The sequence below is a fragment of the Pleurodeles waltl genome, chromosome 11 (assembly GCF_031143425.1).
Source record: "Pleurodeles waltl isolate 20211129_DDA chromosome 11, aPleWal1.hap1.20221129, whole genome shotgun sequence".
Taxonomy (NCBI): domain Eukaryota; kingdom Metazoa; phylum Chordata; class Amphibia; order Caudata; family Salamandridae; genus Pleurodeles; species Pleurodeles waltl.
In genome coordinates, this window is record NC_090450.1 from 834,620,603 (window position 1) to 834,643,211 (window position 22,609).

Sequence of the window (22,609 nt, forward strand, 5' to 3'; positions counted from 1 at the left end):
CATATTAAAGTAAAAAATCTAAATAGGACATACTAACTCAATTTCATTTTTAACAAATCAAATTCCTTAAAGGACCAAGGACCTTGTTTTGAGTTTGGTGGATGAGCTATTTCAACACAACCATGGTGGATATTCCATCTTCCATATCACAAATGCATTATAGTCCATGACACTGTGACGTTTGTGTCAGAGTAACACATCCACCAAACTCTAAAAAGGTTCTCAAACCTGCAAGTCCTCTAAACCAACTAGAATCGTATTTGATTTAATCTGTCACAACCACCATAGCCCATTCCCTACTCAAGCCCTCTGATTCTCAAAATTCAATTAGCTCTTCTCTTTTTAATGAATACATTCAATACAAAATGAGTCAATTTAAATTTAAAAAAGCCACTGCAACACGAAACAACAGCATGTGGGTCCTTTTCTCCCTCATTCTCTCAGATGAGCTTATGAGGATCATAGGGGCTCTAAAATCAACTAAATACCAGCAAGGCTTGGCAACAAGCAACTTCATCTGGAACCAGCCAAAGGTAGCACATTGACCCACTGCTAAAAAATGTTCAGTGGCTTCGTGAGAAGGAAACATGTAAATGTACGTTCACTGGGACAACCTACAAAACTGTCCACTTCCATGCCTCAAGTCTCTGATGGTAAATCTCTAGTGGCTCACCCACTTAAAAAAGGACAAAATAATTATACCTGGCAAACTCAAAGCCATTAACCAAAGGGTAATTAGAGAAGTATTTTGGGAAGCAACAGCAGACCACTGGAGCTCTCTGCCACCTGCTATAAAAAAATCTCACCATCGAAATGTAATCAATAATTCAATCAAACCTATCCGTAACTGGAAGTTACTGAGTAGCAAGGTGAATACTATGACAACCTTTATGGCAATAAGGCAGTTTGATTCCCAATGCCCTTTTCTTTGCCCATCCATTTGTTTCTGTGGACCCATTCATCATCACTTTCTTCACATCTCTTTTTTTTCAATGTTTACAAATTAACCTCCCATATTAAGTAAAACGACTGTGTTCTACTGTTTTACCTATTTACATTTGTATAGCATCCTGGTGGCCTGGAGTTCTGGTCTATGTTTTATAAAAAATGCAAATAAATAAAAGAAATTATACAAATGGCTCCTTCAACCCTTACACCTAAGCATCTTCCCCCAAATTGGTCCTTCAGCTGCTGACTAGTTGGGATTTTTCATAGATGATAACCTCATAGTGATACCTCACACTGAGAACTATGCTTAAACCTTCTCATTGGTACTATTCCTGCTGATGAAACTGACACCACAGCAGGTGTTACTCCTCTCTCACCAGGATGAGGAAAAATATATTTTTGTAGGTTTCTCAGAATCCTCTATGCTGCTACTTTAAAATCACTCTAAATTCAATAGCTTGCTACATCGGGTGCAAAAAGATCACATATCTTATGTCAGAAACAAGCTTATTCATTTTTTAGGGTGAGACACTTATCAACACAATAAACATAATCTGATGAGGACAAAATACAATTATGAGATTGTTGGAAATGTCCTTTCTGCAGGGTCACCCCAAACTTTTTGCCTTCCTCATTCTCTTTTTCTGGCCTCTTTTTTTGCTGGCTTTAGGACGCTGCACACTTTACCACTGCTAACCAGTGCTAAAGTGCATATGCTTTCTCCTTAAAACATGGTGACATTGGCTCATACCCAATTGGCTTATTTAATTTACTTGTAAGTCCCTAGTCAAGTGCACTACATGTGCCCAGGGCCTGTAAATTAAATGCTACTAGTGGGGTCCGCACTGGTTGTGCCACCCACATAAGTAGACTCCTACCCATGTCTCAGGACTGCCTATGCAGTGCCTGTGTGTGCAGTTTCACTGCCACTTTGACTTGGCATTTAAAAAATACTTGCCAAGCCTTAAAATCCCATTTTTCTACATATAAGTCACCCTTAAGTTAGGCCCTAGGTAACGCACAGGGCAGGCTGATATGTAGGTAAAAGGCAGGACATGAACATGTGTGTTCTATATGTCCTGGTAGTGTGAACTCCTAAATTCGTTTTACTCTGCTGTGAATCTTGCTCCATTCATAGGATAGCATTAGGGCTACCCACATGTACTGTTTGAGTGGTAGATCCTGATCTGAAAGGAATAGCCAGGTCATATTTAGAATGGCCAGAATGGTGATACAAATTCCTGCTTAATGGTGAAGTTGGATTTTATGTTATTATTTTAGAAATGCTACTTTTAGAAAGTGAACATTTCTATACACTTAAATCCTTCTGTGTCTTCCAATCCACGTCTGGCTAGGTTTAGTTGACAGCTCCCTTGTGCATTCACTCAGACACACCCCAAACCCAGGATACTCAGCATCACTTGCATACATCTCCATTTTGAATGGGTCTTCCTGGCCTGGGAGGGTGGAGGGCTTGACACTTACATGTCAAAGGACAGTATCCTGCCCTCACTTCAAAGGCACATTTGGGTATTTAAGCAGGGTCTCTGACCCTAAAAACTTAGACTCTTCTGAGGTAGACACTCTACCTTACAGACATTTCCTTGAGAAGAGAACCTGAACCAGAACCTGCATCCTGCCAAGAAGAACTGCCTAGCTGCCCAAAGGACTCACCTGATTGCTTTCTGTGAAGGACTGTTGCCTTGCTGTTGCCCTGCTGCCTTGCTGCTCTCTGGCAGTGTTGAGAAGTGCACTCCAAGGGATTGGGTAGAGCTTGCCTCTTGTTCCCTGAAGTCTCAGGACCAAAAAGACTTCATCTCTACAAGAAGGACTCCTTGTGCGGCAAAAATCGATGCACAGCCTGCCAGAAACTAAGCACAGCCTGCAGCGCAGTGAAAAATTCACTGCATGCCTAACCGGCACGATGCAGCCCGACTTCGCAACGAGAAGATCGACAAAGCACCAATGTAGCGACAGGAAATTCGACGCACGGCCCACTGGATCAATGCACAGCTGAGCCAGAATGATGCAGCCTGACTTCCAGAGAGGAATCAACGCAGCGCCTGCCGTGCGTTAGAAATTTCCACGCAACGCCTGGATCGACGCACCCCCTGTTACTTCATCCTGTCTGCGACGGAAATAAACGCATCGTCCCCAGGGCTTCCAAAAACCCTGCAACCCAAAGAGGATCCATGACCGAGTGCCGGAAATCAACATACAGCCGTCCCTGCGTTAAAAATAAACAATGTATTGCTGTGTGCGGCCTGAGAAATTGACGCACACCAACTTGTTTTGCACTCATCTCCTCTTCAGTGGTTCTTTGCGGAGATTTTGAACGCAAACCAGATACTTTTTGCGTGAAAGAGAAATATATTGCTTTTAAAAGACTAAAGACACTTTATATCATTTTTACAGTGATATCTCAACATATACTTATTGTATCTTAATCGTTTGACCTGCATCTTATCTGATAAATATTATATATTTTTCTAAACACTGTGTGTTGTATTTTTGTGGTGCTGTACTGTGTAATTGCATGATTTATTGCACAAATACTTTACACATTGCCTTCTAAGTGACGCCTGACTGCTCAGTGCCAAGCTACCAGAGGGTGGGCACAGGATAATTTGGATTGTGTGTGACTTACCCTGACTAGAATGAGGGTCCTTGCTTGGACAGGGGGTACCCTGACTGCCAACCAAAGACCCCATTTCTAACAGAGATAATCTCAGATTACCTCCTGTTACACCTGGCACAGTAGCTGGCAATTCCAAGAGAAGTCTGTGTTACATTAAAGCAGTGCCAACATTTGAAAAGTCAAGAAATAACACAATAAAATTCATAATTTAATTTAGCTAAAGAGAGAAAAGCTAATGAGATAACAATAAAAAATATCAAAATCAGATAATGGGGAGAAACACAATTCCTTAAAGCAGTGGTCTCCAAACTTTTAATGCTGTGCCCCCCAGTTGAAAAATAAAAGTCATTGGGACCCCTCAGAATTTTCCACAATTATTTTATAAAGGTGGCAATGTTTAAATATGTCTAGACCTATTTAAACATTGCAGTTAAGTACTGTTACCTTTTTAAAAATGCAATAACATGCTTCTGCTTAAAACAAAGCCCTGTTCTCTGTATAATGCACTTTTTGGCCAGAACCTGGCACCCCGCAATTGGGATCACTTGATGCCCCTCTAGGGGGGCCCGCCCCCCAGTTTGAAGACCCCTGCCTCAAAGGTTTAAGGCAAAAACATCCTTGAAAAAGTAAAGGGCCATTGAGAAATAACTCTTCCACATGACAGGATCTTGAAGCAATTTGAGAGGTTGTGCAAGAGAGCAGAGGTGAGGTGCACAAGGCAGGCCATCAGAGTAAAGTTGTATCTTCTGACACAATCTTTATTGTGGAAATCAGAAGCCTTTAGCACAGAAAGGTCAAAGTCTGAAATCAGTGTGGGTCACACAAAGTTGCATATCTGGCTTCTGCTGAAGCTTTGGAATTTGACACCAAACATTGTGAGTTGATCAAAGCTGGGTTTCTTAGCGGTTGAAGCCAGTTCACCAATGGGATAGCTGTGCCACTGTAGGAAGCTGGTTTTCTAGAAGGTGCAATAAAATGAAGTACACCATGCAGAATCCAATGGATCCCCAAAGGTTTTGCAGAGTCAGAAATAAATAGGTCTAATGCTCCATTTGTGGAAGTGTGAGCAAGATGTTAGGCTTATCAAGGAGTCGTGTTAAGCATTTGATGTACTCACAGAGGAAATAAATGAGACACACACTCGAAGAATAAGTCTGAGACCAAATTAGAAAATAACATTTGTTTTTATATATGCTTTGAACCAAAGAACTTCATTATAAGTTAAACAGTTTTTAAATTAAAAATACTTCTCAGTTTCAAACATCGACACAGTGCAATTTTCAGAGTCTTGAATGCTAACCTATGGGAGGAAAACAAGAATGCAGTTTTCCAGGCAACTACTCAACTTACAAATCCAGTCTTCGGGGTTTTAGGTAAACACAAGGCAAAGTTCAAATCAGCACCAAGAGTGCACTTGCAGCGTCACAGGGGCGGCAAGGTGCAGAGGTCAAATTCAGGATCGGGTGCCGAATGCTAACCAATGGAGACTGGGGCTGACAGAAGATGCAATGCACGCAGTGGAGTAAATCGGAGGCCTGTAAAAGCAGCTAACAGTTTCACTTTGACAGAAGAACACTGACACCTACAGGACTAGTGTGCGAGCAAAGAGAAGTCAAAGTAACCAGAACCACTCAGCCCTTCAGAGAGAGGAAGTGATGCAGAGACATGGAATCACCCGACGCCAGATGCCAGAGATGCCAGAGGAAAGCCCAGAGGAAAGCAGCAAGCTAGGTGTGTATCAGGCTTGGTAGGTGCTACTGTTACCGCTACTGCAACCACAAGCAGTAAGGGGTGGCAAGGATGACTACGGTGAGGGCAAGGAGGAGAGGAGAAGAAGACCACGGTAGAGCAAAGGGGAGTGGAGAAGATTGGCAGGTGGGGGTCCAGTAAGGAATGAGAGACTGAGTGACTGACCCGCTGGCCGCCACCCGCAGCCAATGGCCCACCGCCCCCAGCCCAGCTCATTCCATTCTTTCATCACTTAGACCGTCCGAAGCGCGTCCAAGGTGCCGGTCACGGTGCCGGACGAATGCCCTCTCCCCACATCCCACACCCTACAAGCAATTCAATGAAGAACAGAGTGGCCGGGAGGGAGAAGAACCCATGTCCCCTCTGCACTCTGGGAAGCCTAGTGCTGGGGAGCTGAGGAGCCAAGGGAAACAACTAAGGAACAACTAAGGAAAAGTTAAAGAATAAAAGTAAGGAAGTAAAGAAGGAGCAAGGGAGCCCAAGACCAAGAGGTCTCTCCTGCCCCCCGGCTCTGTGAACTGAAACCCCAATCCCGCCCACCACGAATTACCCAGACAGTCTCTGCAAGCCCAGCTATGACATCTAAACCTCAGTGTAAGCTTCAAAATTGCTGCATAAACAAATACCTCTCACAGGATTAACAACTTGAACAACAACCGAAGACAAAGGTGGTGAGACATACATAGTAAACATAAAGGGGACAGGGGCTGGGGCAGGGGTAAAAGACCAGAGAATGCTGAGATTGGGGTGTGCCATGTGAGGAGAAGAGGAGAAGTGGAAAACAGAAACCGGGGTGAAGTGAAGCATGACAGTGAAGGGCGACAGCAAAGTAAAGTAAAAAAGTAAAGCAAAGTGAAACAAAGCTAGCTTCTTAAGCTTCATTAGACTACATTGCAAAGACGGTAAAGACTTGTGTTAAAGGGCTAAACACAAACGTGTGCGTGGATGGTAAATTGATTGTAATCCATCTTAATGAAGTATACTTAGTATATTAACCCCTTCGCTGCCAGGCCTTTTCCCCCTGCTGTGCCAGGCCTTTTTTTGCCTATTTGGAATAGTTCTCGCTTAGGCCCTCATAACGTTTTGTCCACATAAGCTACCCATGCCAAATTTGCGTCCTTTTTTTCCAACATCCTAGGGATTCTAGAGGTACCCAAACTTTGTGGGTTCCCCTGAAGGAGGCAAAGAAATTAGCCAAAATACAGTTAATTATTTTATTTTATTTTTTAAATGGGAAAAAAGGGCTGCAGAAGAAGGCTTGTGGTTTTTTCCCTGAAAATGGCATCAACAAACGGTTTGCGGTGCTAAAATCACCAGCTTCCCAGATTTCCGGAACAGGCAGACTTGAATCAGAAAACCCAATTTTTAAACACGATTTTGGCATTTTACTTGGATATACCCCATTTTTATGATTTTTTGTGCTTTCAGCCTCCTTCTAGTCAGTGACAGAAATGGGTGTCAAACCAATGTTGGATCCCAGAAACCTAAACATTTCTGAAAAGTAGACAGAATTCTGAATTCAGCAATGGGTAGTTTGTGTAGATCTTACAAGGGTTTCCTGCAGAAAATAACAACGGAAATAAAAAAATATTGAAATTGAGGTGAGAAAAATAGCCATTCTTTTCTACGTTTTACTCTGTAACTTTTTCCTGCAATGTCAAAAGCAATATACTGTTACATCTGCTGGACTCTTCTGGTTGCGGGGATATATAGGGCTTGTAGGTTCATCAAGAACTCTAGGTACCCAGAGCCAATAAATGAGCTGCACCTTGCAGTGGGTTTTCATTCTATACCGGGTATACAGCAATTCATTTGCTGAAATATAAAGAGTCAAAAATAGGTATCAAGAAAACCTTTGTATTTCCAAAATGGGCACAAGATAAGGTGTTGAGGAGCAGTGGTTATTTGCACATCTCTGAATTCTGGGGTGCCCATACTAGCATGTGAATTACAGGGCATTTCTCAAGTATACATCTTTTTTACACACTGTCTTATATTTGGAAGGAAAAAATTTAGAGAAAGACAAGGGGCAATAACACTTGTTTTGCTATTCTATGTTCCCCCAAGTCTCCCGATAAAAATGGTACCTCACTTGTGTGGGTAGGCCTAGTGCCCGTAACAGGAAATGCCCCAAAACACAACGTGGACACATCAAATTTTCCTACAGAACACAGAGGTGTTTTTTGCAAAGTGCCTACCTGTGGATTTTGGCATCTAGCACAGCCGGCACCTAAGGAAACCTACCAAACCTGCGCATTTTTTAAAACTAGAGACATAGGGGAATCCAAGATGGGGTGACTTGTGGGGCTCTCACCAGGTTCTGTTACAGAGAATCCTTTGCAAACCTCATAATTTGGCTAAAAAAACACCTTTTCTTCACATTTCGGTGACAGAGTTCTGGAATCTGAGAGGAGCCACAAATTTCCTTCCACCCAGCATTCCCCAAAGTCTCCCGATGAAAATGGTACCTCACTTGTGTGGGTAGGCATAGCACCCGCGACAGGAAATGCTCTAAAACACTAAGTGGACACATCACATTTTTCTAGAGAAAACAGAGGTGTTTTTTGCAAAGTGTCTACCTGTGGATTTTGGCCTCTAGCTCAGCCAGCACCTAGGGAAACCTACCAAACCTGTGCATTTTTTTAAACTAGAGACCTAGGGGAATCCAAGATGGGGTGACTTGTGGGGCTTTCACCAGGTTCTGTTACCAAGAATCTTTTGCAAACCTCAAAATTTGGCTAAAAAAACACTTTTTCCTCACATTTCGGTGACAGAGAGTTCTGGAATCTGAGAGGAGTCACAAATTTCCTTCCACCCAGCGTTCCCACAAGTCTCCCGATAAAAAGGGTACCTCACTTGTGTGGGTAGGCATAGTGCCCGCGACGGGAAATGCTCCAAACCACAACGAGGATACATCACATTTTTCTACAGAAAACAGAGGTGTTTTTTGCAAAGTGCCTACCTCTGGATTTTGTCCTCTAGCTCAGCCGGCACCAAGGGAAACCTACCAAACCTGTGCATTTTTGAAAACTAGAGACCTAGGTGAATCCAAGACGGGGTGACTTGTGGGGCTTTCACCACGTTCTGTTACCCAGAATCCTTTGCAAACCTCAACATTTGGCTAAAAAAACACTTTTTCCTCACATTCCGGTGACAGAAAGTTCTGGAATCTGAGAGGAGCCACAAATTTCCTTCCACCCAGCATTCCCCCAAGTCTCCTGATAAAAATGGTACCTCACTTGTGTGGGTAGGCCTTGTGCTCGCAACAGGAAATGCCCCAAAACACTATCTGGACACATCAAAATTATCAAATAGAAAACTACCTGTTTTTGCAGGGGGGGCCCCTGAGTTTTTGGTCCTGGGCTCAGCAGCCATTTAAGGAATCCTACCAAACCCAGACATTTCTGAAAACCAGACCCCCGAGGGAGTCAAGGGAGGTGTGACTTGCGTGGATCCCCCAATATTTTCTTACCCAGAATCCTCAGCAGACCGCAAATCTAGCTAAAAAAATCAAATTTTTCCAACATTTCTGTGTGGGATCACTGCAGCAGGACAAGTTTCCTACCACCGAACGTTCCCCTCAGTCTCCCGGTAAAAATGATACCTCAGTTGTGTAGGTGGGCCAAGTGTTTGTGACAGGGAAGAGCCAAAAACACGTCGAAATTGAGGGGGAACCAAAGTGGGTCCAAAAGGGCAGTTTGAAAAAAAACATTTATAGGCTGACAAGTGTAGCAGAAATGTTATCGGTATAGATGAGACAATGCTGGGTGGTAGGAATTTTGTGGATTACTGCATATTCCGGAAGGTTACATGGCAGTGTCCCAAAGTAAAAAAAAGTGCACCCCTCACCATTCCAAGTGGGGCGATTTTGAGAGTTACCAAGCTCTCATGGCCCAAATGTAAAACAAAAAATAAAAATAATCAAATTTCCTTTTGCTTGCCATGGGATAAGATGTTTTCGTGTGTGGGGGAGAGCTGAAAGACTGTTAGCCCCTTCAGTTCGGGTGGGGGCATAACCAGGCCCATACTGGTTAGTAGCCACCACCCCACTATTTCCTTTTATTTTTTTTTATTCCCTGGCATCTAGTAGAATTTCTGTCCCGCCGGGGTGTGGATCGGGGGTAATTGCCCAATCTGCCCAAAGGGCTGCTACCCTTACTTCAAATAGCCCACAAAAAAATATATTCCCTGGTGTCTAGTGGTTTCTGTGCCCCTGGGGGCAGATCGCAAGGCTGATCTGCCCCCGGGGCTGCAGAAATGGCCTAATAATGATTTGCCCACCCTCCGGACCGACCCTTGCCCGAGGGGTCGCTCCCCAAACATAAAAAAATATAAAAAAACAATTAAAAAAATTAACCCTGGTGTCTGGTGGATTTCTGAGCCCCCCCTTGGGGGCAGATTGGCCTAATAAAATAGGCCGATCTGCCCCCAAGGGGTGCAGAAATGGCCTCAAAAACATTTTGCCCCCAGGGGAGCGACCCTTGCCTAAGGGGTCACTCGCCACAAATAAAAAAAATACAAAAACAAGAAAAAAAACTATCCTTGGTGCCTAGGGGGGGCAGAGACAGCCAAAAAACAATTCCCCCCCCTGGAGAGCGGCCCTTGCCCAAGGGGCCGCTCTCCTTATCCAATAATAAAAAATAAAAAAATACCTGGTGTCTAGTGGTTTCTGCCCCCCTTGGGGCAGATTGGCCTAATAAAAATAGGCCGATCTGCCCCCAACGGGGGCAGAAATGGCCTACAAAATGTTTTGCCCCCAGGGGAGCGACCCTTGCCTAAGGGGTCGTTCGCCACAAATAAAAAAAAATACAAAAACAAAAAAAAAAACAATCCCTGGTGTCTGGGGGGGGGCAGAAACAGGCAAAAAACAATTTGCCCCCCTGGAGAGCGGCCCTTGCCCAAGGGGCCACTCTCCTTATCCAATAACCAAAAAAAAATAATCCCTGGTGTCTAGTGGTTTCTGCCCCCCTTGGGGTCAGATTGGCCTACTAAAAATAGGCCGATCTGCCCCCAATGGGGGCAGAAATGGCCTAGAAAATGTTTTGCCCCCAGGGGAGCGACCCTTGCCTAAGGGGTCGCTCCCCACAAATAAAAAAAATACAAAAAAACAAAAAAAAAAGCAATCCCTGGTGTCTAGGGGGGCAGAAACAGCTAAAAACAAATTTGCCCCCCCTGGAGAGCGGCCCTTGCCCAAGGGGCCGCTCTCCTTATCCAATAATCAAAAAATAAAAAATCCCTGGTGTCTAGTGCCATTTCTGCTGCCCGATCGTGATGCGATCAGGCATCAGAAATGCTCAGAGAAGCCTGAAAGGAGAGGAATGGCCTTTCTTCTCCTTCCAGGCTTCTCTGACCCCCTCCACGTGATCGGAGGAGAAATGCTTTTCATTTCTCTTCCAATCCGGCGCTGGAAGCTGAGCTTCCAACGCCGGAGGGAAGGCCTCTGATGAGGTCAGCGCGTGATTCCCCTTCCATCCCTGCCTAGGGGAGGGGTGTGCCTGGCCATCGGTGGGAGCGGGCCCATAGCAGGACAAGGTGATCTCGTCCATGGCACCGGGGAAACGGTGCCTTGGACGAGATCTCCCCGTCCGCGGCACACTAGGTGTTAAGCACACAACCCGGCCACAACCCAGCCACCACCACAGGATGTGAGCTCTGCAACACGGCGGAAGTGGCCCGATAATACTGGGTGCAGATTGCAGGTGTTTTAGTGGGGTTCAGCAGTGTGCTTTGTCCAGGGTCAGGGCTTTCACAGAAAGAGTGGGCCAGTCTCCGTGATTAACAATTAAAGAACAGTAGTTCAGCCCCAAAATGAGGTAGAGACGTAAAAGACAAGTAACTACAAGAGTAAATAAGAGGAGAGACCTGCAGATGGGGCAAACATAAAAAAAAGCGAAGGCAAACTCCTCAAGGGAAAATATATCTCTAATATCACTGTCACAAGAATGTTTGACAAAGTACTGAAAGTGGCGGAATTTTTTTTTTTTTTAAAGGATCCAGTGGAAATAATCTTCTCTACTTGCAAGGACACAAACTTACTCACTGCACCAATCACACCAATGAAATTCAGCCCAGTATAAACGAATGAACAAAGGGGCGACGTAAGAGAGAATTCACAGGGAAGTGCCCGAAAAACTATTTTCAAAAATCAAGAAGATGAAATTAAAGAGGAAAATGGAGATAGTGTGATGTTAGGGTGGGGGTCAGTGAGCGACAGATCTTTTATCAATCTTGCCAGAGTCACAGTTTCAGCAAAACAATAGAAGTGAGAATAAAATTCCCCTGTTGAGGAATGGACATCCAATGCCAATAGAAGTTATTGTGGAGACTGATTGGAATAAGGCACTGGAAATAAAGATACCAGTGATAAAACCAGAGGAAATTGATAAAATTTAGATAATTGAAAGAGAAATGGAGGGTAACAACAAAGTGAGGGAAAAATGTGAACCATCCCAAAAAAACTCACTAGCAAAACAAATTCGACAGGAGAAGCAGGGCACACATGATATCCAGGAAAAGTCAATCCGATCAACAAAATGAAAGAGGGCCTGCAGATAACATAGTAAATGTGTGGGAAGTTATCTTTAAAACATCACAACTGACCCTTTAGGCATTGACATATCAATTGAATAAAATGGATGTCCATACAGATCTATTGAACATAATGGCAAACTCGATATCAGGTATAGAGCAGAAACATGTGGATCTAAATAATCTGAATACTCGAGCACAAACCCTGGGAGCAACAGCAAATATTAAATGTGTAGGCGCCCCAGTAGTGGACAAATTGAAACAAATCCCTGAAGTGTTAAATACTATTATAGAGGATTTAAAAACAAATAATCCTGTTGTGCATGGGAAAATAGAGAAGGAATGGAATTAGTGCTGTGACCTGATGAGGGAAGAATTTGAAATAAAAAGGGAAGATAATGAAGCAACAAGAGATGACAAAGAAGATGTTTCCAAAAATCTCAATATAGGAACTAACCATAACAATAGGGGAACCAGTGAGATCAATATGTGTAATGTCAATCTAGAAATTCAGGAAAAACCCAATGTACCTGAGGTGCAAGTAAAAAACGGTGCACTAGAATGGGGACTGACAAAAAAACAGAGAACAAATTGCAGAAAGCCTGAAAAAAGCAACAAATAAGTTCAGCAAAGTTGAACTCCTAAATGTGAGGCAAAAGACAAACAAAATCGGTGAGTTGACACCAGAAAAGGTGTTACCAGAGACAAAACGAAAAAAATGTTTCCAATATTTCAAAAGCAGGAGAGGAATAATGAGGATAATGCTGGAAAGACCGAAGATGCCAAATTGACTAATGGAACAAGTTTTGCAAACAATACAATGAAGGCAGATCAGTCTCCTATCACAATGCCCCCAAATGATGGAGATAATATAGGCTCTCATTACAACCCTGGCGGTTCGTGTTAAATCGGCTTTAATACCGCCAATAGGCCGGCGGTAAAACAAATGGGATCACAACCACGGCGGAAACTGCCAGCACAGCCAGCCACTTTAACACTCCGACGGCCACGGCGGTAGCAACAAACACCGTGGTGGTAACCGCCAACAGACAGGCGGAAGACAATGTACTGCCCACCCCATCACAACCCGCCCATCCGCCAGATTTTCCGGGGCGGTACCAACGCCATCAAAAGCACAGCAGAAACAGTACTTTGAAGGGAAACCACTCACCTTTGAACACTCAACGAAGAACCAGGACGCCATGGAGCCCGATCTGCAGGTCCTGCCCATGCTGGTCTACCTCCTCATCTACCAGGAGTATGAACGGCGGCAGTGACGACCACAGTGACTACTGCACATAGAACACGGGGGGGAAGAGAGTGACACACACACGCAACACGCAACACCCCCACCCCCACCCTCACCCACAACACCATACACACAAACACATGCATAAACATTACATTTACACCCCGTAACCCCCTGGAAGGACACAAGGACAAAAGGAATTGAGTCAAATCAGTGATATTTTAGAAATAGTCAGATGTACGTGATACTTTAAAAAACAGTATTTACAAAAATATACAATATGTACATAAGGTGGGACATTGTCCACTCAAAATGTCTGTGGGCCACTGGCCCAAAACACATAGGCCAAGCCCACACTTGACTCCTGCCTCAATACGGAGAGAAGACTGCAGGGGCATCAGGTCAAAAACACACAGGTACCTCAGAGGGATGGGGAAGGGGGGGCACCTCAGCCAGAAGATGGAATAACGCCACTGCTCCCGGAGGGGGCTCCATGCCCACAGTGATGTCCTGGGGAGTGCAAATCCACAGTCTCTCAAGTGGGTGGGTTGCCCACTGCTTGGTCCTGGGGAGTGCAAGGCCACAGTCTCTCTAGTGGGTGGGTTGCCCACTGCTTGGTCCTGGGGAGTGCAAAGCCACAATCTCTCTAGTGGGTGGTTTGCCCACTGCTTGGTCCTGGGGAGTGCAAAGCAACAGTCTCTCAAGTGGATGGCTTCTCCACTGGTCTGGAGGGGGCATTGTGCCCAGTGTGCTTCATCCTGCCAAGGATAAGGTGAGTGGATGCCTTCTTCCACTGGTTCTGGAGGGGGCCTTGTGCCCAGTGTGCTTTATCCTGCCAAGGATAGGGTGAGTGGATGCATACCTGAACTGGTTCTGGAGGGGGCTTTGTGGCCAGTGATGCAACACTTGGGGTGTGGCAGTTCACAGTCCCTCACCTGGGTGTCTGAGGCACGAGATTTGTAGGGACTAGGTTGCATGATAGTCCATGGAGGCAGGGCTAGACTCCATCCGGCGGCAGCTACGGCTGCAAACTGGTGGAAGTGCTGGTGCTGGTGGGGGTGCTGCCAGTGGTGGAGGGAGGTTCCATACCTACTCCTGCAGCCTCGGACAGCTGCCCAGTTGGGCTGCTGCTGCTGGTAGTGGTGTTACTGTCAGCGGTGCAGGTGGCGGTGCCTGTGGCGGTGCTAGCGGCGGTGCAGGTGACGGTGCATGTGGCGGTGCTGGCCATGATGCAGGTGCCGGTGCTGCCAGTGGTGGAGGGAGGCTCCATCCCTTCTCCTGCAGCCTCGGACCGCTGCCCACTGGGGCTGCTGCTGCTGACAGTAGTGGTGCTTGTGGCGGTGCAGCTGGTGTTGCAGGTGGTGGTGCTAGCTACGGGCTGCTACCGGTGCTGGCCGCGGTGTTGGTGGCGGTGCTGGTGGTTGTGCTGGTGGCTGAAGTGCCTTGCCTGGTGTTTTGTGCCCCTTCCTCACCTTGGTAGATGGTGGTGTGACCTTGGGTCTGGTAGCTGGAGTATTTGAGGTTGCCTTGCTGGGTGGTTGCAGCTCCTTCCCCTTGCTGGATGCTGTCCCCCTCTTCACCTTGCCAGGTGGCAGAATGGTTTTGACCTTGGCAAGGGTTGGTGGCACATTGGCTGGGCTGACGGGTGCCCCCTTTCAGCCTCTGATAGCTGCAGGAACTACAGCAGACATTGACTTGGTGGCTGAGGTGCTGGCCTGGGTTCTGGCTACTCTGGCCCGAGGGGAAGGATGGGGACGGGTTAGAGAAGAGGTCAATGTTTGCCAGGAAAAGCATCTTAGACACACAGGTGGGGGAAGAGGGAGAGGTTTTGGGAGTGGAGGAAGAGGGAGTGGTTGTAGGATGTGTCTGTTTGCTGAGTTTGGGTGCAGGTGTATGGGTTGGATGCTTTTGTGAGGTGGATGGCTGTTGGGTGGGTGGGTGCTTTCGTTTGTGTACTTTGGAAGGAGGGGTCACAGACACAGTGGGAGAGGACACAGGAGACATGTGCAAAGGATGTGGGGGTGGTGACTACCAGTGAGGGGTGTGTAGTGATGGGCGTGCTGGTGATGGAGGTAGTGGATGAGGATGTAGTGCATGCAGGTGTGAGTGGAGATGCTACTGGGAGGGAGGTGGATGACGAGGAGGAGGGGGACACAGTGGAGGCAGTGGATGTTAGCGTGTCTGCATGGGGATGGTGCTTGTGTGAGTGTCTGTGAGATGAAGTGTGGTGCTTGTGTTTGCCTTAGACTCTTTTGTGTGATGATTTGGGTGAATACTGGTCTGAAGGTGTGCTTGGGATAGGCTGGGCCTGAAGGGATTGGGAATGGGCAGAGGAAGTTGGAGGGGGGATGCTGGCAACAGGGACAAGGGCTGACATCAGTGCGGAGGCCAGAGCCTGAAATGCTCTCTGTTGGGGCGCCACGCCAGAGTGAATGACCTCCAGGTATGAATTTGTTTGTTGCAAATGCCTCTCGACACCCTACATGGCATTCAGAATGGTTTACTGCCCAACAGTGGAGGATCTCAGGAGGTCACTATCCTCCTCACTGAGGGCAGCAGGGCTGACAGGGGCAGGGCCTGAGGTGCCTGGGGTGAAGGAGATGCCCACCCTCCTGGGTGAGCGGGCACGGGAAACACGCTGAGGGGCTGCTGGGAGGGCGGTGCTGGTAGGGGGTTGGCGGCTGTACCTGTTGTTGGGGTGCACACAGAGGTGTCTGCCACTGCCAGGGAGCTTCCATCGGAGGAGTCGCTGTCTATGGGGTCTCCTCCTGTCTCCGTCGTAGTGCTCCCCTCGCCCTCCGTCCCACTGGTGGCTTCACCCTCTGTGCCTCTGCTCCTCCGCCAGATGATTCTAATGCACACAAGGACAGGGTGACAAAACAAGAAGGGGGTGATAGACAGAGGACACACATGGTCAATGCCAGCAACACCACTACCGTTGGCATACACAACACACACTGAGCTTCCCTATGCATTAGGCCATGGCCTACCACTCACTAAGGTAGTCATCAGCCCATGGGGTACAATGCCTCACGCCAATAGCTGCATGCCTGAAACCCATATGACCCTCCCCTGTAGTAGATGCCCAATAACACTATTGGGGTAGGAGTGCTTCAGAGCCTGCCCAACAGGGGACCTACCCTGCCATGTTTGCCCTGGCCTAGGGGCACCCATATCCCCCACCCAGGTAAACCTTAATGCGTGCACAGTCATGATTCAGAATCTGTACTAACTCCCTTGTGGCTGCTGTGATGCCTTCAAGCGCCCATCCGACTCCGGGTAGGCCACTGTTAGGATGCGGAACATCAGGGGGGTCAGGGTATGACGTGCACCCCTTCCTCATTGGGAGGCCAGCTATAGCTGGGCCTCCGCCATCTTCTTTGCCCAGCGGCGCAGGTCCTCCCACTGTTTGCGGCAGTGGTTGCTCCACCTGTCAAAGACTCCCAGGGTCCGCACCTCCTTGGCGATGGCACGCCAAATACCCTTTTGCTGGTGGGCTCTGACCTGCATGGAAAAGACAGAAGAAAAGGGAATTAGTCAACCGTCCGGACCGTCACAATCATGGCCCACCCATCCCCTGACGCACATACATTGACCGCCATACATGCAGCACTCTGGCCAGGACACCTCACCCCCCCTACATGTGGCTTACATACACAGCACTCCATACATTCATGGCCCACGCATCATGCTCACAGTGTACTCACCTCTTTGTCTGGAGGACCGTAGAGTAACGTGTACCTGGGTAAGACCCCATCCACCAGTTTCTCCAACTCCTCTGCGGTGAAGGCAGGGGCCCTTTCCCCAGACACATGAGCCATTGTTGCTTCCAGACACAGGTCACAGCAGCACTTGCAGTGTAGGTCCTCTCCTGTTGAAGGTCAGGTAGCAAGTGAGTGAATAGATAGAAAATGGTGGTCACGTCCACGGTGGTGTGTACCGTCACCACTGGCGTACATCGCCATTGGCTCCTGGAACCCATAGGGCTTAATGATAACCAATGCGAAGTTTCACTGCGGTCATCGACTGCCTACCGTAACGGCACACAAAGCCAGCGGAATTACCTAATTTCCACTTGTCCTTCCTCACAGGTCAGGCAGCTGCCATTTCAGGGGGGCACAGGGCATGACACCTAACTGCGTCACAGCAGACATTGGCACAGCAACTGACTCTCTGATTCACATACTGGTTCTGTAAAGGAAAAAATGCATCATTATTACCATAGATGTGTGAATATGAACGTCTGCTCACCTTTTTCCTCTCTAGGCTTCAACCGCTGAGAATGAATATGAGATGGCAACATCCTCCTGTGTACAGACCCCTGGTGGACCTTGCGACAATGGAGGACTGACACATTATCATTACAGACAGACTTGATCGGGCCACAATCCAAGAACTGTGTTCCCAATTGGACCTAGACAAGATGTCAGCTATCCACCAGCCCACAGGTAGCCCCCCTCTAGTGCAGGTCCTGTCAGTGCACCATTTCCTGGCAAGTGGTTCCTTCCAAACAACAGTGGTTATGGCATCAGGGATGTCTCAGCCAATGTTCTGCAACGTGTTGACCAGAGTGTTGTCAGCCCTGCTAAAACACATGTGCATCTACATCGTATTCCCCCAGATGGAGGATTTGGCCACAGTGAAAGCTGACTTCTATGCCCTGGGACATATCCCGAACATCATGGGTGCCATTGATGGTACACATGTGGCATTTGTCCCCCCCCCCCCGGAGAAATGAACAAGTGCTCAGGAATAGAAAAAGCTATCACTCTATGAATGTGCATATGGTGTGTTTGGTGGACAAGGAAAGAGGAGCGTTACAAGATGGGGGAACAAGGCAGGTCATTGAAAGAACCTTCGGCCTCCTGAAGGCCAGGTTCAGGTGCCTCCATCTGACTGGTGGATCCCTGTAATACACACCCAAGAAGGTGTGCCAGATCATCGTTGCCTGTTGCATGTTGCAAAAGCTGGCCTTGAGATGCCAGGTGCCTTTTCTGCAGAGGGGTGAGCCTAGAGATGGTCTTGTGGCAGCGGTGGAGCCTGTGGACAGTGAGGAAGAGGAGGCAGAGGAAGAAGATGTGGACAACAAGTAGTATAATACAGTAGTACTTCCAGTGACACACAGGTAACACACTGTAACTTCACTTTACTTTTCATTTTTCTGTTGGACATTGTTCATGGCAACCTGATTTCCCTATATCTATGGCCAATTACTGTACCTTTTGGCATCTCTATTTTCAGATCTCTGTGGTCCACTCTAACTCCTGGTGTGTTTACTGCTGCCCACTAAAGGCCATTCCAATATAAATGTAACTGTACATATGAATTGCAATGCTTTGATAATGTTGTACTAATACATATTTGAATCATTTGACAGACTCCAGATTTGTATTTGTTCCAAGGGTGTTTATTTAAGTGCTCATAAGTAGAGGGGGGTGCAATTTGCTGGGCTGATGGTGGCAAATCCTGTTCGGTGACGTTGAGTAGGGGTCTTGTGGGGATGGAAATGCAGTGTTAGTGTATCTGCATGTGCCATCTTGTGCATGGGTGTGTTTCCTTGTATGGTTGTGATTTCCCTCTCAGCTTTGCCTTGTGTGCATGGTGATGTTGTGGGCTAGGTGATTCTCTCTGCTGGGCATGCTGTGGAGATGGGTGTTCATGCAGGTCTGTGATGGGGGTCCATGGATTGTTGTGGCATGCAAGGCTTGGTATTGGGATGGGTGGGTTGAGATAGTGGGGTATGTGTGAGGTGGTGGAGTGATGGGAGTGAGGGTGAGGGTGGGGGTATGTGATGGCATGCATGTTGGGGGTGATAGTTGTAAAGATTTGATTTACCAGAGTCCAGTCCTCCTGCTACTCCTGCGATGCCCTCAGGATGCATTATTGCCAAGACTTGCTCCTCCCCTGTTGTTAGTTGTGGGGGAGGAGGTGGGGGTCCACCGCCAGTCCTCTGTAATGCTACCTGGTGTCTTGCAACCACGGAACGTACCTTCCCCCGTAGGTCATTCCACCTCTTACTGATGTCATCCTTTGTTCTGGGGTGCTGTCCCATGGCGCTGACCCTGTCCACGATTCTCCACCATAGCTCCATCTTCCTAGCAATGGATGTCTGCTGCACCTGTGATCTGAATAGCTGTGGCTCTACCCGGATAATTTCCTCCACTATGACCCTTAGCTCCTCCTCAAAGAACCTGGGGTGTCTTTGGGGTGCCATGGATTTGGTGTGAGTGATGTGTGTGATTATGTGTGAGGGTGTGTGGGGTGCTGTGTTGGGGTGTGTGGTGTGAGGTGCGTGGATGGTGTATTGGTGATGGTGTTTTGTACCTGATTGAGTGGGTGCTCCTGGCTTGTCTCTCTCTGTTTGCTATCTTTTTTTTCACTGTAAGGGGTTGTGGGTAATGTGGGTGTGTGTTTTAATATCGATTGGGTGTGTGGGTGTGGTGTGTGTCAGGAGTGTGTAGATTGAATTGTCCAATGTGGTATCGTTTTGTAAGTGTGATTGTATTTTGAGCGTGGCGGTGTGTACCACCAATGGTTTACCACGGTTGAAAGACTGCTGCGGTGATTCGTGCGTCGGGGTACTGTGGGCGTATTCCTGTTGGCGTAACGGTGTGGGTTTTGCAATCACCATTTTATCACTGACGGCCTGACGGTCTGACGGACTTGTGAGGGTGTCTGTCTAGTGGCAGATTTCTCAGTGTGGGTCATAATACCCTCAGCGGAATACCGCCGCGGTCACGGTATGTTGGCGGCCGTCAGCACGGCGGTAGGTGGCATTTACCACCAGGGTTGTAATGAGGGCCTCAGTCTCTAAACTGAGGTCCCAGGATCTAAAGACCGCAGCAAGTTGAAGCAACTAATAGTGTGGGAACCACACGAATTCTAGGAATCAACTATCAACACCAGCAGAGAAACAGTGAGGTGAATAACATGGGAAGGATATCGCAACTCCTGGATACAAATGATTATGACTCACAGGTAGAGAGTGTAATGGGAAAATACATGATGTGCTGAGTATTGGACTATGATGATGAAAGAAATAGGAAAAAGATTAAAGGAACTAGGAGTAACGGTCAAGTGAGAAAATCAATGGGAAGGGAAGATAGGAACTTTGACACCAAAAGCCCGAATGTATCAAACAAGATAATATTTACACCCATATATAAGTCTAGAGGCTCACATGACATTTTGAACAGGGATAATATATTAAATTTATTGCATGCAATGCCATCACTGTCAACATTATTATCGAATTATGTAGTTTCAATTGAGTTTCTGGGTCATACCGAGGGGAGGGTGCAGGAAGCCACCATGGCTTCTTTTCAAAATAATTTACTGGCACAATTAGTAATGAGAGAAAAAGCTATCTTGGCATCTTGGGGAATACAATTATCTTTTCCCCCACAAGACATGTTTCCAGAACAGTTTGTGTTAGAAAAACCTAAAAATGTGACCCCGCAAGATAGGGGGGATCAATTATACTCAGTTCTTAGATCTGCTATAGGAAGGATAGAAAAGCTTGAGGAGATTCATCATCCCCTATTCCCAGAGGAAAAGGAAAGGGCCATACAAGTAAATGTAGGTTGGAGAACTGAGGCACTACATGGTAAATGTAGGACATGACCTAATGGGTATAATGCGGCAAATAGATGGTGTGACGTTCTATCCATTAGTTCATGGAACATCAATGGAGCGCAAACTAAGTAGCAGAAGAAAGATGTAGCCTTGTTGCTAAAAGGAAGTCAAATAATGTGCCTCAAGGAAACATGGGCAATTGAAGCTTTTGATATAGTAGGGTATGCCGGTCATTACACACTGGCAGTTAAAGCAAAAAATCAGGACCGACCAATAGGAGGCTTAGCACTCTTCACTGAAATAGCACTAAAAATTGAAGCAGTGCAGATACCCATAGAAAATTATAACATTCTGGTACTAAAACTGAATAACTGGATAGAAGCTACAAACACTCCATTATATATAATGAATGTGTATATTCCCCCAAATGCAAAAATAAAGTCTTTAATAGTATCTGAGCTATGTGATGTGATAATGGGCATGTTACAGGAACCAAATCTACCAGACTTAATAATAACGGGGGATTTTAATCTGGATGTGATGCACCGTTTTGAGCGTGAAGAATCCAGCAAGATTACGTATGATCAATTCCCCGCTAAATGAGCAGGGACCCCATGAGTTGAACATATGATAAAAGGTAAAACTCCTTAATAAAGGGCCTGGAGTCTCAAGGTATGAGAATCCTAAATGGGATGTTTCAATTAGACAGCCCACCAGAGTGGATTTATTACTCGGCTACAGCATGCTCCATAATAGTTTACACAATAGTAACGCTAACTCTTTGGGATAGGATAAAATCCTTTAGTATAAATAAAACCTCAAGTAGCGACCATGGACAACAAAGATTAGTGCTTTCAGCACAAGTACAGTATTATCAACAGGTACCCTTGTGGGTTGGGGAAGATACTACAATAAACTATTGAAGGCTAATGTGGTCTAGTAAATTGAACACCCAAATAAAGTAGTTAGCTGAAAGATTAGTAAATGAAAGTGTAGTAAGCAGATATGGTAATAAAGTTGAACAGTGGAGGAATTTTCTTAACAGAATAAAGGAAAAAGGAGCAGCAAGGAGGCCCCACAAGTGCCCTTGAGAAAGCTTAGTTCGGGGAATCAGGGGTAGAATAAAACTACCCATTTCTGCTTAGGAGCTAGGGAAAAAACAGAAAAACTACAAAAGAATATTAAGAACAATCCACAAAATAGAGATCTACATCGTACCTTCCTTAAATGAAATAAGAGCTTGCAAAGACGGGTCTGGGAAGAAAAAAAGAGAAATAAATTATAATTTTTTAGGTAAAGATCCTATATTTAGCGAAACAAAAGAACACAAGGCAGTTCTGGAAAGTTATAAATGGAATAAACCGCCCACAAAAAACAGTAGTTAATTCCAATACAGCAGAACAGACATGGGTAAAATCTTTAAAATAATTATTTAAATCATCATCAATTGGGATGCAAGAAGAAAACCTATAATTGAGATCAGGAACTGGGTTTAGAAACCAAAGACTTTGTTATAGACAGCTTCCCGGAGAATCAAATAAAGAAAATAGTATTAAGTTCTAGGAAAAATGGTGCCCCAGGACCAAATGGGATTCCTCAAGCCTTGTACACATCAAATATAGATCTTATGGATACCAGTACTAGCTACAGTTTATAACTGTGTTCTACAGCAGCAGATAGTGCCAAATTAATGGCGGGGTTCTATAATAAACCCTATATATAACAAAAGTAATAGGGTTGTTCCTGAAAAGTACTGATTGATTACGCTCCAAGATATAGAAGCAAAGTATTTTGCTAGTCTATTACTGAGTGAATTGAGTGAATGGGCAATAGAAAGATTGTTCCATTAAACCAAACCTGATTTACACAAGGAGTAGGAACAGAAATTAATATTTTAGCATTGTCATTGTTAATGGACAAAC